Source organism: Rhamphochromis longiceps, linkage group LG2 (assembly GCF_057381845.1).
Source record: "Rhamphochromis longiceps isolate RC_006_pf linkage group LG2, R_longiceps_female_GT1.1, whole genome shotgun sequence".
Classification (NCBI taxonomy): domain Eukaryota; kingdom Metazoa; phylum Chordata; class Actinopteri; order Cichliformes; family Cichlidae; genus Rhamphochromis; species Rhamphochromis longiceps.
Genome location: NC_140558.1, coordinates 7648823 through 7656378, shown reverse-complemented (window position 1 = coordinate 7656378; position 7556 = coordinate 7648823). Strand labels below are relative to the sequence as shown.

At 35.8% G+C, this 7556-nt stretch overlaps 1 long non-coding RNA gene across 1 annotated transcript; it reads right to left on the bottom strand.

Moving 5' to 3' along the window:
- Positions 1-205: 205 nt before the first annotated feature.
- LOC146676912 (uncharacterized) lies at positions 206-2957 on the bottom strand. The gene is made up of 3 exons (XR_014913049.1): positions 2624-2957; positions 1828-1888; positions 206-1340 (listed from the first exon to the last, which is right to left on the bottom strand). It is a non-coding gene; the product is annotated as an uncharacterized LOC146676912 (long non-coding RNA).
- Positions 2958-7556: the final 4599 nt, after the last annotated feature.

The window sequence follows — 7556 nt, the reverse complement described above, 5'->3', positions numbered from 1 at the left end:
TGTGTTTACACTCAGTCTTTCAAATAGATGCAAGTAAAACACAGCAGAAAATAAAGAAAGTCAAAGACACTGGGTCCTTTTGCTCTATTTTCACCTGTAAAGCAGGACTGCGGTAGGCGGAGGTTTACCCTGGTGCAGGTGTGCCGCGGTCAGTTGAAGAATCCGCGAGTTTCTCTGTGAAATTCCCATTACACTGTAAAAAAAAATAACCCTATTCAAATTAAAAAAAATGATGTCCAGTTGTCACATCCAAAATATTTGGCTTTATAGAATCCAAATTGAGTCACTTGATATGACCTGATACTTTTATGTTGATATAAACAATATTACTAGACTTGACTGAAACTTTAAATTTTGCATTGATCCAAATTGATTTTTTTACATAGAACCATATTTTAATTATTGAACCAAGCTAATATATTGAAATTTAACCAACCTAATGTATTCACATCGAACCAAATTAACATGAACTAATATGTTTGTGTTGAAGCCAGGTAATTGATTTACATATATTCAAACTATATTTTTTACATTTCATTTCAGTTCAAAAATGCTCTGCATTTCCTATAAAAAACAAGACAGTTGGCCAACCAATTATTTCAAAATTATTTATTGTTCCAAACCATTTTAACTATAATCAATAGAGAGGATTAGTAATATACAGATTTAGTGCTACGGCAGAAATGATTAGAGAAATGTTTGTTTTATAAAACCTGCAATCTTTTGAAAACCAGTATAAAACCTGCAACCTGTCTAAAACTGGCATAAAACCATTATAAAAACTCTTTTTAAACCAATTTGCAAGTACTCAAAAATGTTTATATGTGCACTGTGCCTGTACAATGTAAAAAAAAAAAAATCTACACATGTATCAATGAAATCAACTTAAATCTCCCTTTCAAATGGGTGTTCTTATAAATTTTGAATGTAGAATACCACTGCAGGCCAACCAAGCAAAATAACCAAGCACACATGCACATGCATGTGCACATACACATGCACACATGCATGCAAACACACTACTGTGCAGTGTTAAGTTCACAATTAAGTTTGCGAATCTTAGAGGTCATCTTGTTAAAGTCAAGCTCCATCATAATCTTTTGAAGAGCCTCAAAGGTGAACCTGAATCCTCGTGGATATTCCATATTAAGAGCATAACAGAGTCCAAAGACCATTGCCACTCCAGCTGCCACAGAAGGCAACTCATTCAGGACTTCCACACCATCAATGATTATCCCGATGTCTCGAGGCTGATGTAGGAGGCTTGAGTTGTCCCTGAAGACGAAGAGTGCCATGGTGGTACTCTGCAGCTCTTCCTCAGCTTCATCTTTCTGGGATATCTTGAGGTAAAATATGGAACAAAATGTACAAGTGAAGAACTGAAGTCTGGCACACCTGATAAATCTTTGACCATAATAAACTACTATTTTGATAGTTGTTTGGTCACAGACTATTAGAACAATTATTTGACTAATCAGATTGTGAATTGCATAATCATTAAATTAAATCAATGGTGGAACATTTTCATAAATGTTCCACAAAGCCCAAGAAAAAAAAAAAGAAAACAATACAGAACCCTAAGATATTAACTTGATGAGTTGATTAATCGTTGCTGTCCTACATTAATCACTGCATTTAATAGCAGAGTTGTCAAATTTACATCAAGAGACTGCATCTCATGTAGAGACAGAACAGATATGGACATACCATGTATTCTTTTATCAAGTCCTCAACACATCAGCAAGGTGAATGAGAGGATAATGAGGGAGAGTCTAGATTATTATGAAATGTTTAAAAAGGATGTGCAGTGTAAATGCAAAATGATACCTGTTCAGATTAAATGAAAATGTATGCTTCAGCCATGGAATGGATGGAGCGATCTGTGGTTCTGAAAGCATACAGAAAAAAAAGAATAATGTTACTTCTCTATAAAACACATTACATAGAAAAACCAAGAAATACGTAACATGACATACCAAACAGTCTACAGACCAGCCATTAGCGACTAAGTTTGGCATAGGGTCAATTTTTTGCTGTTAAAATTAAAATTTCTTCAGAAAATGCACATTTTTCCGAGCCGCGCCTGAAAGTCAATTGAAGGAATTAGTCTTATGTCATTGATCTTATATGCTGGCTTGTTATTTCTGTCTCTAAATCATGCACATTAATAATTATCTTTTGCGCTCGGTGTACACACACATAACACACAGATATTTATATGAAGAGAGACAAACGTGCGCGCACAAACACAAGCTTGTGTCTAGAAACCGCGAGCTCACCAGAAAAATTCAAACGAAGCGGAGCACGGAGTTATACTATGAATGTTATGAACTATGAACTTATGCTAGCTAGCTTTATCCACCACCGATGCATCGTGGTAACGCTAGCTAGTTAGGCAAAAAGCCGTTTTTTACCAGTATACTAACTTGTATTCCCGACTGTGATGGTCGGTTTCTGGTAACCAGTTCTAACGTTGCGCAGGATAGCTAGCTAGCTTATAGCTAGCAGCTACAATCATGCAAAAATTAGGGGTGGCTGTCGACCCAGCTTAAATGGGGTTATTTTCTGCAATTTTGGCAATACAAATTATAAAAGCTTTTGTAACACACTTGGCTTTACTTACGTTTATTTTCAGATGAAATTAATCAAAGATGTGACATGATGTTTCCAGCAGCCATGCAGAATAAAAATGGGTCCCGGTCTATTTCTGGTGGGCGTGTTCAAGTGCAAATCACTTTGACTCAAATTAAAGATATTATCTGTTCAACATGAAAAGAAATATATGTTTTGAGAGAAATCAAAAACTTTGCGTTGTGTCCTTTGTACAGATATTTAGTTTCATCCAAATCAAAAGTGGTATTTTAAAATGCAAAAAGAAAGGGTTTCACAATCAAATCAATGATTTTATTCTGTTTTGAATGGCACTTATTAGATTGAATGAATGACTGCATGTTAGACTTTTTTCAGTGTACATAGTTGCGCACTCGGTGCTTGTTTAGGGGTTTTTTTCACTGTAAAAAGAAGTTTTCTTCCCACGCACAACGGACACTAATGTTTTTGTCACTTTTTATGGAATCAAACTCAAAGTAAGGTCAGTACTTCCACGCTTTAAACGCTGCATGCACATACTCTCTCCCACAATCGATATATGATCCATTGTTGATCTGCACACAGAGACATTCTCGCAAAAAAATCACGGTTTTAGTAACGCAGCGTTCCTACGGGAAAGTAACGGTAATCTAATTACCGTTTTTGCAATAGTAATCCCTTACTTTACTCGTTACTTGAAAAAAGTAATCAGATTACAGTAACGCATTACAAGTAACGCGTTACTGCCCATCTCTGATGTACAGCCATCACCTGATCATGCAGATGATTTGAGGTAGTTTATTGTGCAGGTGTGTTTGACTGAAATCTGAACAGCTTCAGTCAACCCTTATTAACAACTAATGGACACCATACTTATAAACCCCCACAGTCATGTAGGTTAAATTATAATGGCTACTTTACAATTCATTCATACACAAATAGTGTTTGAAGTTTATTACTGCAAAGTAAAAAGTCTAAATCTACCATGGCTGGTGTTTTTAAGCAAGTTTCTCTCCACTTTTTCCACTGAGATGAGGTACTATATAGTTTTAATTTTACAAAGTCCTTTTTTTCAGTTTTAAAACAATAGCTTTGAAATAACAATAAAACAAATAGATCTAAACTTATATGCAAAGAAAGCTAAACATAACAGCGGAAATATTGAAGAAGCTGTGCTCAATGGTTTGTTTCCACATTTTTTTATAATTACTCAGTTGAAGAAGTTTACCACATGGGGTGGACATTACAGTAGCTCCCATTAGTATCACCCATAATAAAGATGGTATCACGATATAGCAGTTTTATAATTCTCAATACATGAAAATCTATTATGATAAATAAGGAGTAGGATCATATCACTTTAGTTAATTAGCGCTCTAATTTATTTTCCATTGTCATGCCCACCATCATTCCTCCTGTGAGCTACTTCTTCACTAGAAGTTACTTAACTTCAGTTCACTTTAGATTTAGATTAGATAACCACACTATCTATTTTCCACTAAAGCAGTTCCAGAGCCCAATCTAAAACTGGTTCCATGCTTTTCCATTGACACGCAGTGGCGAAAAGCTTGCACTGGCATGGCTAGCACAAAATTGCCAGGCCCAAATTTGAAGTCACTGTTTTCAGTGGCTTTAGAAGCTGAAACAACAAGAAACTCACCAATGGAGATGCATTCTGCAGCACATAGCATACCGCTTGTGCTTCATAATGCTAGGTAGTAGAACAGTACAGTACAGTCGTGACTGATAAGTTAAACTGCCTCTGTTTAGAGCTTTTGGCTACAGCTATTGATAAGATATTTAGAGAAGTGAATAAAATCTATTTTAATTGACCATGCCACCATTTTAACTGATTTGCTTGTTCATTTTTTGTTGATTTGACATGTTTCAGTCTAGCACTTACTACTCCAACTGCTGTTTGTGCATTACTTTGAATATTTTAGTGGTATTGAGTCCCACATCCAATTTGTGAAGCTCTATTTGGCAATGTTTCCTCATTTAAAAAAAAGTTGTTAGTGAATTAATTGTTGAATACCAGATGGATGCTAAATTGAACAAACCTTGGTTTCTTCCCAAACAAAATGTATAGCTGTGTTTGTTGTACGTGTATCTTGGTAAGTGCATAGTATTTGAAATTTTATAATCAGTTAATAAGTAATGATTAGCGCACTCATTTGCATGCTAGAAAATCATTTTATAAGATAACTGTGATGAGTTTTTCATGCGTAAATCCAGAGTTCATGTTGAATCACATCCATCTTTGAACAGCAAGATCCTGATACCATCATCTCTCTTCTCTCCAGCAGCAACCTCAAATTTACTAAACTGTACAAGAGGAAGTCAACTTCCTCGAAATTCATGCACACTTTGTCACCACTGCTCATCTTCAATGAAGCCATCCATATTGATGGGAGAGGGTGATTTATATTGCCATGACTACCATCCAATGGCAGCACTTGTTGATCAATCAAAGCTAATTTGATTGGATGGAATCCTTAAAGAACAGCCAGATGGGAGCCATCAGAGTCAGTCTGTCCACTGCAGACTCTGATTCACTTCCTGTTCCCAGAAGGCCACTGTCTGGGCTCTGAAGGATGATGCTGCACTACAGAACTGGAAGACAAAGATTCGGCATTCTGGCTGAAATCAATAGATGCGGATGGCAAATTGGTCGGTAAACAAAAAGGGTGCTTTGATTTATAATGTTTTCTAATGTTTTCACAGAGGCTCTTGTTAGTGGGCTTCATCATTAGAGCCCATATCAAGTCACTAGAAGATACAGGCATAATTTTTTATGTATTTTTCATAATATGAACAAATCAAAAGAACACAACGATTTGATCATTATGATATGTTCTCTGTAGCCAAAATCTTGTTCATTTGTTTTGTCAAATTAAAAATATTGCAAAGCCACCCTGTTGCTTCATTAGGATGGATAGATACGGTGTTTAGAGTCCATCCAACATTCCCGCTTCTGGAAATAGTAAAGCACAAAATGTGTATTGATCAGCATTTGAAAATAGTCCATAGCAAATGCACTATTTACTCCAGCTTGACTAATAATGATGCCTGATCATTTTAAGAAATGCTTCAGCCTTTTTAAAAACACATTTTTCACCCATTTACTGTTGATGCTTTTGCAATTTTCATGAAATTTTCTCAGAGAAAAAACAAAACAAAACCCATAACACCAGCTTTATTTTTTAAATGACTTTTCAGCAGCAGTTTTGTTGTAGTTTGTTTGTTTGTTGGTAAAGAACTTTAAAAAAAACACATGCACACCAAACTAATCACTACATGAAGCGGGTAAGAAAAATATAAAGGGACCTCATGAAAAAATGATCAAATATATGACTTTGTATGGAACAACAAGTCTGCCAAATAAGCCTGCCTGAGACAATCCATAGATTGTCCAGAAATAACGTGCTATAATACACTCAACAGCCACTTTGTGAGTTCGGCTACACCTGTTCAATAAGCCATGGCATTATCTTAGACAAATAACCTACTGAAGTTCAGAGCATCAGAATGGGGATAATTTTAGTGGCTTTGAATGTTGTTGTCAGATAAGTTTGTCTGAGTCTTTCAGAAACTGCTGACCTACTGGGGCTGTCCTATACAACCATCTCCAGGGTTTACAGAGAATGATTAAAAGATAAGAACAGGAAACTAAGGCTAATTCACATGTGCTCATCACAATTGGACAACAGAAGACTGGAAAAAACCTTGCCTGGTCTGATGAGTGATGCTGTAACATCTGAATGGTGGGGTCCAAATTTGGTGTAAACAACATGAAACAGTTCAGGCTGAGGGTGGTGTAATGGCATTGGGGAAAATCTTTGCGGCAGATTTTGGACTCCTTAGTACCAACTGAGCATGCACTAACCCTTTAACACAAACTGTATTTTATATGATACATATTCTTGTGGATTTATAAGAACATGTGCATCATCACTGTGATTTTTTTTAAATTTTATTTACCCAAAGCTTTAAAAAATGGCACAATGCATTTTACGCAATCAACTGCACAAAAATGCCAGATATAGTAAAATTTACACAAATGAAAACTGCTAATTGATCATATTCTTTCTTTTTCCTTCTTTTTTTGTAATTTAAGGCACCATATTATGAAGGTTTCATAGAGATAGAGAAGTCTAGGCTCTCTGTGAGACTACTGCAGCACTGCTTTTGGAAAATGATTACATTGTCATGTTTAGCAAAAACTGGGACCTCAATGTTCATAGTGCCTGTATTTAGCAGTAGGAGTCATGTCAAAGCCCACTATAGGATAAGTAAGAGTTATTCTGAATGGGTAATGATGCAAAGCTACACCAGTTCAAGAATAAACACAGGGAGCTAGAAGTGAGCTGGAAATCATCCACTTTACTCTTAGAGTGACAAAGTTCATGTTAAGAGGCAGGTAGCATATCAGAATTTGACCAGATGGCTGGAATTTGAATATTTTGTTACTGTCGTTAGCTTTTCTTTCATTTGCATTTTGATTTAAGGCACCAAAACCGAAACATTACTGGTTTGAAAGAGACACCTTGCAACACAAGACACATCTCAGAAAGCTCATTTTTAACATTAGGGTGATGACAACAGCTCTCATTTTACATGAACTTAGTAACACAGCCCCCTGCTGTTTGCTTTACTTTAATGCATAACTAGACTGTAATAATAGCTTTCCCAGGTGATCTTTGGGGCCATATTATGAAGGTATGATAGAGATAGAGAAGTCTAGGCTCTCTGTGAGACTACTGCAGCACTGCTTTTGGAAAATGATTACATTGTCATGTTTAGCAAAAACTGGGACCTCAATGTTCATAATGCCTGCTAAATACAGGTACTGTGATTTTACTTTTTTTTAATATAACCAAGTACTGAAAAAAGAAATCATATAGTCAAATGTCAATGTTACTTATTTAAAAGCATGCTGAGAATGTGTGAATATATTTGTACCCAAT